This window comes from Macrobrachium rosenbergii, chromosome 10 (assembly GCF_040412425.1).
Source record: "Macrobrachium rosenbergii isolate ZJJX-2024 chromosome 10, ASM4041242v1, whole genome shotgun sequence".
In the NCBI taxonomy this organism is placed as follows: Eukaryota; Metazoa; Arthropoda; class Malacostraca; order Decapoda; family Palaemonidae; genus Macrobrachium; species Macrobrachium rosenbergii.
The window spans coordinates 59117851-59129706 of NC_089750.1; the positions used below are offsets into that span (position 1 = coordinate 59117851).

Here is an 11856-nt window from a genome sequence, read left to right on the forward strand (position 1 = left end):
GCTAATTTCTCAGGCAAGTGACAATGTAACCAGATCTGTTGACGAAAGGTCCTGTTTAAACAGACAATAAAAAAGTTTGATAAAGCAAGAAAGAAATGACAGGTCGGGAATATGCAAGCTCCCGCAGGTGTACGTCTGCGTAGATTGTAATAAAAACTAAGTCGTCACTGAAACACGCACGGGGATATGTGGAGCAATATCAATTTCACGGCAACGGGGGAAAAAATGGGTTTTAAGAGTTAAAGGAAACAGCGGAACAGAAACCAAGGTTTTCACGGCCTTTATTGATGGCCCCACCGGTGAAGTCGACAGGTCCCTTTTTTTATAGCTTTTTAAAATTTTTTTTTTATTTTTTCACTCTTTCTGGATTGACGTCTGTCCCAAATTTCTAGCGATGCACCCTCGATCGCTGATGCGAAACAAAAGACTGAAACTTGATTCATCGGGCTTTTGTGACAGTTGTAAACTGCCGTAATTACCTTAACAGGTGAAGTGACAGACAAAATTAGTTACAAATCAATGAATATACCATTAACCTTTCATAGGCGGTTTTGTATGTCCTATTTATGCAGTTCCTTACATTTTAACTATTTGTATGTATATATATATATATATATATATATATATATATATATATATATATATATATATATATATATATATATATATATATATATATATATATATTTATATATTATATATATATATATATATGTATACACACACACACACACACATACACACACACACACACATATACACACACATATATATATATATATATATATATATATATATATATATATATAATGTTATGGACACGTATTATATTCAGATATAAATTTCTTATGACTTTTTACTAAGTACTGCCATACTGTTATCCAAAGTGATTTTCTATATTATATGAAGTTATTTAGAGGGAATTAATAGCCACATTTATTTTATTCAATAGACGTATAACTATGGTCAATGTCATTTTCAATACAAACGTACAATTCGAAATTGTCCTTCATTTAATGATACATCGAATAATTACATCACAGTGAACAAAAATAGTATTTAGAAACAACAACGATGACAAACACAGCCTCGTTCCCGTCTCTTTGCGTAGCTTAGCATAATATTTCACTTCACTGTTATGCAATATTATGACATTCACACGTGATCGTTATGGCTATTGTTATATAGAAATTAGTTCTATTTTTATTTAAAACGTCGAACCACCCACCGTTCCAGTGTGATTTTCACATTCCAGCTTAAAAGCGTGCAGTTCTGGAAAATTCCAAGAATGGACAACTCAAGACAGGGACGCGAGAGCGTGAAAGAGAGTCGGGGGAGGGAGGGGGGTAGAGGAAGAAAAGATGGGGATGGGAAATAGGGCGAAAGGAAGGTAAAGTACAGTAAAAGGTTTACAAGGTAAACGCTTGAATTTGAATTAGAGTTTAGCTCTACGGTCACCCTGTTCTGCATTGTTCTGCCACGTTGCTGAAGTTTCTCTTTATGTGAAGGGAAATTAGCACCGTTCGCTGTTCCAGGAATCACTACAAGCGATGGAACTGAAATGCTTTATGGTGTTTAGGAACCGGCTTAAAAACGAACACATGTGGTTATCTACTTATAATTCATCAATATTTATTGGTCCTTTATTATTTCCCTTCCAACTTTTTATTTAACCCCAAACAAACATACACATGTACATAGAGACTACCAGTTTTGTTATAAGATGAAACTACAAAGAATACTTTTGTATATTCATTTATATATTATTGTTATCACTGAACAATTCAGGGTCTAAATTAGCTATGCCTAACGGTTTTTTGCGATATTATAAACAAATAAATAAAAAAAATAAATATATGTGTATATATATATATATATATATATATATATATATATATATATATATATATATATATATATATATATATATATATATATATATATATATATATATATATATGCGTTTGTGAGTGTGCGTGTGTACATTTAAATATATACACACACCCGCGCTTGTGTGCGTGCATGTCTGTCCATATACCTTTCTTTTTCTATGAAATAACTCTCGCCAACTGATAACTATTTCTATATTTACAGTTGACATCTTGCAGGATTATTCGTCATTTTAATTTACAACGATTTCAAATAGCACTTACTTTCCAAAATAAGCCTTTTATTTGGAGTGAGTTGCATCACTACATAGGAATTTGCTTTCTGAGGAATTTCCGGTTGTTATTATCGTGAGTGATATGGGGATTAGATAAGACCGATGGACACTTATATCAATTGCCTGCAGTCATCGCCAGGCAACGGTCGTGGATGGTTTACTGACGAATATCTCACCTTCTTCATTATCATTGTTCATCTGAAGTTCAGTAAGTTTCTTGATGTAGTTTATTTTACGAGTGATTAGTGTGCTCTTATTAATGAGGCATTTTTTTCATTTTCGCTCTTAAATTAAACTGGAATATCTATAAACTCCTTGAAGTTCGTTATTCCATCATTGCGGTGTAGCAGTGAACTGTTGTTGACCCTCGACTGATAAACACTCAAGAAATTAAAAGAAATCAATCCGTTATGTTATCAGGTCTTACTTTATTATTATGGAGCAGATGCACACGAATTATAAAACAGTATAAGAATAGAATAATAATAATGAAATTAAGCTCGGCATTTATTTGGAAAGCTTCAGCAGTATTTCAAAATAACTGCTGATATTCTGGTTTATATTGTCTCATAATGTAAGTGATTATCTGTGAACATACTGTAAGTATAGCAGAGTCCACCCCAGCTTTGCAGATAAGCCCCGCCCAATGGACGCCAGTGATTGGCTAGTTCTCGATGGGGGAATGACGTCACGCTAGTTAGCAGTCCAAATGACTACCAGTACGGGTTTGACTCCGTTCGGTCATGTTGCGTTTCGTGCATGAATCATGATACCACAGATTTGAGTTCCCGGAATTGTGAAGTCTGCAACTGATATCTCCGATAAAAGATATATTAAGTTATATATCATTATGAAAGCCTGGGATCATTTTGTCTGTGCATTTTTTAATCATGCGCAGCCTGAATACACAAGCATCTTGCTTTTTTTCCCCCTTTTAAATTGGTGTTGGCCTACATAAGCGATGCCTCATAGATCATATTAATTGAAATGAAGCATAGGCTTACGCAGCCAGTTTCGTTATTAGGGTATTAATTCATCATAATCCTGCATGTCAAATGTTAATATTGAGAGATTAGGCCTACACGTCAATTTCTTATATTTTGTGGCAATGACAGGGCATGGGCCTACACGTCAGTTTCTGATTGCAAATAGTTTTCTACCCGTATCTGTTGGAAATATAGTAGTTTTTAATTATTATAGTAGTTTCAACTCCACGATATATAATGTATATGCATAAAGTGGAATGTATACGTATAACAAATTGCAAATATACATACATGCGTGGATGGCCATAGTAATTGGAAAGCCACTTATATCGCAGTAAATAAAAGGAAAACTTGTGGGAGCGTAACCGATGGCACACAGAGATCAATCATAGGACTGTCTCAGCCTTACACACAATCAAACTGCTCTCAATGAGCTATATTGAAAATATATTTACAAAAGGGATAACAAATTATATTACTGTGATGAGTAAAGATGGGAATGCTGTAGCATTTATATGAAAATGAGGGCTATGGTAGGAAGGCATCATAAGACAACTAACAAAAAAAAAATGCTAGCTGAAAAAGTTATGTATGAGATGATCCAAACCAGTCTGCGAGTAGCCAATGATTCATTTGCTTTTGGGGGCATTCTTGTAGATTACCCTGTTGGACAAAAGGATACTTAAGAGTCAGTCTATCTCTGTCTGCCTGTCTGTCTCTGCTGTTAGGAGAATATTCTAGCGTAGACTATAATTATTCGTAAAGATCTCGATTACTTTTAATTGAAACAAATGCCTAAATTTAGATTAACAAGAGTAGGCAGATAATTCTTTGCACCAGTAGTTTATGAATAGGTCTATGTTTATTCTGCAATGTTAGGTTACCATATGAACATTTTTCGAAGACGCTACAAGCACCATGACAGCAACAACAAAAACAAGAATAACCACAAGAACCACAATACAACGGCTGAATATAAGATGGTGTATAACCCAAACGTCATAAAGGCATCGGGCATTATGGGATTATGTCATTTTTTATGACCCTGTTATTTCGAAAGGAGACAATGTCCGTAAGAAAATTCTCAGCAAATCATGTCCAGTATGACCCGTATATGCCTGTGTTTAACTTCAAGTTAAACATGGGCATTTTCTGGTTTTGAAGAGTGCAGTCACTGCTTGTCATCCCTCTGAATGTGTAAACGACTGCAATGAAATCAATTTTGTGACTATTAAAATGTAGTAACATTTCCTGAAATCAATATGCAATACCAGTCTGCACAGCACTGAGAAAGTCTTTGTGTTTCAGTTTAGAATGGCGAAAACGCTTTGCAATATCAGACGTAATTATCATTGTCCAGTGATTCAAGTGCACTGATTCGAACACAGACATTCCCGGGGTCACCTCCGTATTCAGGTAAACCTCATTTACGAAACACAACACTCCAGCATCGCGCAGCACTTCTGATTTCGCTCATATTTTCCTGTTTTTTTACCATTTTTAGGGAGATGTGTATTATGATTTTATTGCAGGGATTAATATAAAGTTTCCTTTTGATAATCGGCAGAACGTGCTTTAATTAGGTAAAACAACAATTGCAAAATAAATGAAGATGAAAAGAAACAGATTAACCAACTTTTCGAAACCATTGCCAACCAATCAGCTTCAAGGAATGGTCGTGACGTAATCAGTGGGCGGGGCTTAGCTGCAAAGCGCGGTGGATTTTGCAACATATGTCGTGCTTATTCATAAAAAATGGCTTAATTTACATCAATATATAAAACTAATTTTAAAAAGTTTTAAAACCACCTTTTATTTCAAAATTCACCAAGAAGTATAAAACAAAACTTTCTGTGATCCACAATATTAATGGTTACTTAACCTCAATCATAAAAGCTCGGCGCGCATACTCATCTAACTTCCATACAATTCTGTACAGACATATTTAAATCGAGAAGTTTCCGAAAGCAAGATTTCACAGCCCGGATATGCGGGATTATATCTTGCTGTGTACTTAGCGATGATGTAAGTTGGTTAAGACCGGAAGAGTTCTGCGAAAGCAATGAAGGCGGTAAAGTGATTGTTATGAAAGACTTGCATGTAATTTGGTTCCATACTGGTAAGCTTACTCAAGAACCACTAAGAGTAGGCTATACACGTCATTGTTAGGTATTGCTTAACAATTCGCATTACTGACGAGAAATTTTGCGCCCATAAAGCTCCTTCTTTACCTATGTCTGTATATACACATTGCATCAATAAAGTACGTTTTCAATACAACACAGTACAATACATGTCTGTATATAATTGTATGCAAGTTAGGGTAAGCAGCCCACGATTTTACGTTTAGGCATAAGCAATCACAAACGTGGTGCATACCAGAGAGTTTTTTGAGGAAAGCAAGGAAAAGAATGCAAGATTAGGCCAATGGTTCCCCACGCTTTTATGTTTAGGCGTAAGTAACCATTAATATTGTGGGTCACAGAAAATTTTGTTTCATACTTTTTGGTGCATTTTGAAATGAAAGCGTGGTTTAAAATTTTTGTTAATTATGTTTATTTGTGATTTTTTTTCTTTTTAGTCTTTCGATAGTTGAATCAGTACTGCTACATCACCGAGTGACTGAACCGATTGCAGAGCTCCATCCTCGCTAGTTTCCACTGTCGTTCCGAAAGTATATGAATCTACGGTCCCGACACTGCACGTTTCACACCTATGAACGTATAAAATTGCAGTATTTATTTATTTTTTTTTTTTGTAAATTGCATTATCACCGACTTTGAACATGTACAGACAGGCAGACAAACAAACAGACAGGCAGAGAAGTCGAGTTAAATAAAAGCGTGTAAAAATGAAGTCGTCACTGGAGCGATATCAGTTTCATGGCAAGGGGAAAAAAGTAGGCTTTGGATTTAAACCGAAAGAGCGGAAGAGAAGCGTCACTCGAGATGTGATTGGTAAAAACGCCAAGGTTTTCACAGCCTTTATTGATGGCCCCACCGGAGAGGTAGACAGGTTCCTTTTTACTCTTTTTTTTTTTGTCCTTTTGACTTCTTCTAAATCGACGTGTGTCCCAAATTTCTAGCGATGTACCCTTGATCGCTGATGCGAAACAAAAGACTGAAACTTGATTTGTTGGGTTTTTGTGACAGTTGTAAACTGCCGTAATTACCTTAACAGGTGAAGTGACAGACAAAATTAGCTACAAATCAGTGAATGTACCGTTAACCTTTCATCGGCGAGGTTTGTATTTCCTATACATGCAGTTCCTTACATTTTAACTATCTCGTATATGTGTGTGTGTATATATATATATATATATATATATATATATATATATATATATATATATATATATATATATATATATATATATATATATATATATATATGTGTGTATATATGTGTGTGTGTGTGTGTGTGTGTGTGTGTGTGTGTGTGTGTGTGTGTAATATATGCTGTTTTCCAAAATTATTTTCTATATTGTATGCAGTAATTAGAGGGCATTAAAACCCACATTTATTTTATTCAATAGACGTATAACTATTGCCAAAGTCATTTTCAATACAAACGTACAATTCGAAATTGTTTTTCATTTAGTGATACATCGAATAATTGATACATCACAGTGAACAAAAACATTATTCAGAAACAACAGCGTTAAAAAACGCAGCCGCGTTCTCGTCTCTTTGCGTAGCTTAACGTAATATTTAACTTCATTGTTATGCAATATTTTGACATTCAAACGTGATTATTATGGCTCTTGTTAAATAGAAATTACTTCTATTTTTATTGAAAGGCTTTCCCGTTAATTAGGGTTAGTGGAATGATAGATATTCTTCATTTATGAGCGTTCAGCACAAGGAGTTGAAGCTGTAGTGCTTTCTCTCGATTCCAACCTCCTGAATTCCTTGTCTCTAAAGATTAGTATCGTCTTTTGTCATTTTATCTCTGGGATTTTCTTCTATCGTTTCCTTTGTTGTGTTGATAACATTGGTTTATTGTGGTTCGTAAATAGATTCCGTGAACTTTATAAATCAGTTTCATTCTCGCTTCGTTCGAAAGAACATTTTCCTATGTCATTTATCTCAGGATCGTGTATTATTATCTCAGTTTTAAAATAATAATAATAATAATGATAATAAATAATAATAATAATAATAATAATAATAATAATAATAATAATAATAATAATAATAATAATAATAATAATAATAAAATAAATTACTTTCCGTGGTAATGTTCATGCAGGCATCCCTGTAGGTCTGAGTCAGCTGAAAACCAAAACTGTGTCCAGCGTTGTCAGCATCTTTGAGTTTTTTTGTACTGATAATATAAGTGGATTCAAACAAGAGTTTCCTGTGTCGTTACGAAGTCCTCTTTAACGAAGTAGTGGTTTTAGGCAATGCTGTTATGACATTAAAAGACCACACGGTATTGTTACGTCTAAACTAATCTAAACAATCAACGGCTTGCAGTGGTAATGCTTATTCTGGAATTAGTGAATGATTTAAAAGAAACTGGTAAACTAAGTCTTGTAAGATTGTTATTCATAGGTAAATATTAAACATGTTATTTTAACAAACATCACTAGTAATGATGACGTGTCTCTCTGCTTTGAAACAGTTGAACACTTTTTCCACTCAGTTTTTTTTTTAACTTGTACATCCAAATCCAGGAAGATTTTAAGAGCGAAAAAAATTCGGAATGCCATACAACCAGCATCCTTCCGCTTACCGCACCAACGAGAAACTCGTTAGAGCATTTAGTTAGAGAGAGAGAGAGAGAGAGAGAGAGAGAGAGAGAGAGAGAGAGAGAGAGAGAGAGAAAATTACACAAACACACCTAATATATATCTATATATATATATATATATATATATATATATATATATATATATATATATATATATATATATATATATATATATATATATATATATGTGTGTGTGTGTGTGTGTGTGTGTGTGTGTGTGTGTGTGTGTGTGTGTGTGTGTGTGTGTGTGAATGTCTTTTACTGTGATACAACAGTATAATATGAAGATAAAAAGACCCCTAAAACACTGTGTGAACGTTGCAACCATATATTTCGAGCACTTCCTTCTGTGTCCCTGTTCACTGGTAAAATATGGACAGATGATAGATACAAGGGTATTTATACTGAGGATTAAGCCGTCGACAGGTTAATCCTCAGGCCTCTTCTTAAGAAGGTGTTTCAGAAAATACGACCACCAGACGCATCGCCAGAAGGGAGCTAACGAAGCCAAAATTCACAAGGGAATGAATACCTTAACTTCCATTCTTCCTGGATCAATGGCCACCTGCATGCCAATGAGACTTACTGCCACACCTACATATGTATAGTATATATATCCTTATATCCATCATCTGTCTATATTATGCCAGTGAACAGGGGCACAGAAGGAGGTGCACGAAATATATGGTTGCAACGTTCATAGTGTTTTATGGACCTTTTTGTCTTCATATATATAAATATATATATATATATATATATATATATATATATATATATATATATATATATATATATATACATAATATATATATATATGTATATATATATACATATATATATATATATATATATATATATATATATATATATATATATATATGTGTGTGTGTGTGTGTGTGTGTGTGTGTGTGTGTGTGTGTGTGTGTGTGTGTGTGTGTGTGTGTAGTCAGATACTCCTCAATATGTATAGCATTCTTATTCCTGCAACTAACCTTGTTTGAATAATTATGAATTGCCGATCATATGTAAATAAACTACATTCTTATGCTTTTATCCTGTATAAGAATGGTAATGCAACAGTATAATATAAGATTAAATATATATATGTATATATATATTTAATATATATATATATATATATATATATATATATATATATATATATATATATATATATATATATATATATATATATATATATATTAAGATTAGTCGATGCTGTACCTGCTGACCTTATTTCCTACTGTTGTATGGTTAGAAGAATAAATTAATTCCTTTGATATTAAAAAATTTCATCGCTATGGAGAATTTGATGACGGAAATGGCGTAAAGTTCAACAAATCGTCGTCTCATTTTACAGTATTTTGACCCTATTTTATTACACCTGATAAATCCTCTTGTTTGTCTCTTTGCCGTTGATCTTCTTGGTAATGTCTTCGTAATATTTCGTAGCTGAGAAATAAATAAACACTTCCTAATTTTTCTTTTTTTAGTAAATTTATGGTTTACATTTATATGTTTTTACGATTTTTCCTTTGTTTTATTTGTAATGAAATCCCAAGTCAGTATGTTAGAGGAATATCGCTTTATTGCCTACATAATTCAAAATTCACTTGTCGTCTGTTTTATGGTTTTATTATTATACTGTTATTTGAATAGTTTTTTAAATACTTTTATCAAATTGCCATCTTGTTAGGCAAGCTAATTTCTCAATTACGTGACAATATAACCAGCAAAAAAGTATACCTTAGTTTAACCAGACCACTGAGCTGATTAACAGCTCTCCTAGGGTTGGCCCGAAGAATTAGACTTATTTTACGTGGATATGAACCTACTGGTTACCTTGCAACGGGTCAACAAAATGCAACCTTGCAAGAGACGACAAAATAATTACATAATACAAGAAAGAGATGACAAGTCGGGAATATGCTCGCTCCCTTAGGTATATTGGTATATTGTAATAAAAATGAAGTCGTCACTGGTATACGTATGGGAATATATGGAGCTATATTCATTTCCTGGCAAGAGGTGAGAAAAGTAGGCTTTTGGATTTAAACCGAAAGAGTGAAACAGAAGCATCACTCGAGTTTCGAGTGGTAAAAACGCCAAGGTTTTCACGGCCTTTATTGATGGCCCCACCGGAGAGGTCGACAGGTTCCATTTTACTTTTTTTTTTTTTTTACTTTTTCTAAATTGACGTCTGTCCCCAATTTCTGGCGATATACTCTCGATCGCTGATGCGAAACCAAATACTAAAACTTGATTCATCGGCTGCGTTTTATTTGAAATATATTCGCTCATACTTTCCCAACCCCTTACTGGCTGTCTGAGGTAATTGGGATACCTTTAGTCATTCTACCTTTTCTTAAATAGAAACAATGTTCTCTTCTTATCATTGTGTTTGCCATGGTTTTTAATCTGTGCTGCAGTTCCTAACCAAACTTGAGTTGACTCGCCAAATCCATTGTTAGGTAAAATAGAATGGTTCGATCGTCACAACTATTATTTCAAATAAAAAGGGAGAAATACTATTGTAACTTTCCCTGAGAGTAATATTGCGAAGCAAAATTTCTAGTACAGTATTTGGAAGTATTTCTCTGGATGGAGGAGGAAAACACAACTTCATCCTTACCTGTGAATTATTCATTTTGTTCCCTCCACCTTTTTCCCAGGTATGGAAGTCCTCTGCAATGTCTGCATTAACTTTGTGTTTTATAGAAGATTTTACGCGTCACGATAACAGTAATTTTATTTATTCCATTATGCTCAGAAGGTATAAGGAGAGGAGAGAATTGTCTTTTTCTCAGCATAAGAGTAATATATAAAGAGTAATATTTTTTTTTCTACTGAGTCAAACAGATATCTTTTCATATTATTCATTTGCTTTAAAGTGTTACATCTATACAACACAAACAACAACAACAACAACAACAACAACAACAATAATAATAATAATAATAATAATAATAATAATAATAATAATAATAATAATAATAATAATAATAATAATAATAATAATAGTAACCTTTAACCTTTTCATATGAACACTACTAGATGAGTAACTATAACAAAGATCTCTGCGAACTCAGTTGAGCTTTTTATAAAACATTTAATAATGTTTTTTCCCCACATTGTACTCGTACATAAACACGTAGTTTTTTTAATATGGTATGACTTAGAACTATCTTTTCTGTGAATCATATTTCGTTGTAGAATTTTAAATTTGATGAGAAAAAAAATTTTTTTTTGCTTAACAATGAAAAAAGTCAGTACTCTTTCTTGACTTTGATCTTTCTTTTTTCATCCCCACCTCTCTCTCTCTCTCTCTCTCTCTCTCTCTCTCTCTCTCTCTCTCTCTCTCTCTCTCTCTCTCTCTCTCTCTCGTGAACCCGGATATTGACGTAACACAGGGGAATTAAACTAAAGATTTTTATTGGGCTATCAAGATGCAAGGCAGTGATATTGGGTCATACATTAACATTGATAATGGGTTTCCTATCATACATAAGTATCTTTCTGAGGAGAAACTCCTGGTTATGAGTCTTCGAGTGATAGACGATGCATTTTTCAGGCACAGGGCCATTTGTCTGAAAGCTTCTTACAATCTTATAGGATCGCGAGTCAGTGCTGTAACGGTAATATTGATTTTTTCGAAAAAATATTAAAAGTCATCGGATTGACCTTATTTACACCATTTATGTTTAAATTAATGCGAAAGTAATAAAAAAGACATTTTTGCCTATAAAACAGTTTCAGGAGTTTCGAAAATACTTAAAGAGATATCATCAGTTGTTCGAAAAAGTAGTTAAAAGTTTGAATATAGTGTGATGTGAATATTACCGACATTCACATCATAATATATTCAAATTTTAACTACTTTTTTGAACAACTGATGATATCTCTTAAGTGTTTTCGAAACTTCTGAAACTGTTAAATATTGCGTATAAGTTC

At 33.4% G+C, this 11856-nt stretch overlaps 1 protein-coding gene across 3 annotated transcripts in view; it reads left to right on the forward strand.

Annotated features, from left to right (window-relative positions):
- The first annotated feature begins 2289 nt into the window (after positions 1 to 2289).
- Positions 2290 to 11856, forward strand: part of LOC136842661 (protein Star-like) — a 222793-nt gene continuing 213226 nt past the window's right edge. For 2 of the 3 annotated variants that reach the window (XM_067110297.1, XM_067110294.1), the window contains exon 1: positions 2290 to 2372. The gene's annotated coding sequence lies outside the window, so the exon portion shown is untranslated. The remainder of the gene's footprint in view (positions 2373 to 11856) is intronic. The other variant, XM_067110289.1, reaches the window with a different exon arrangement.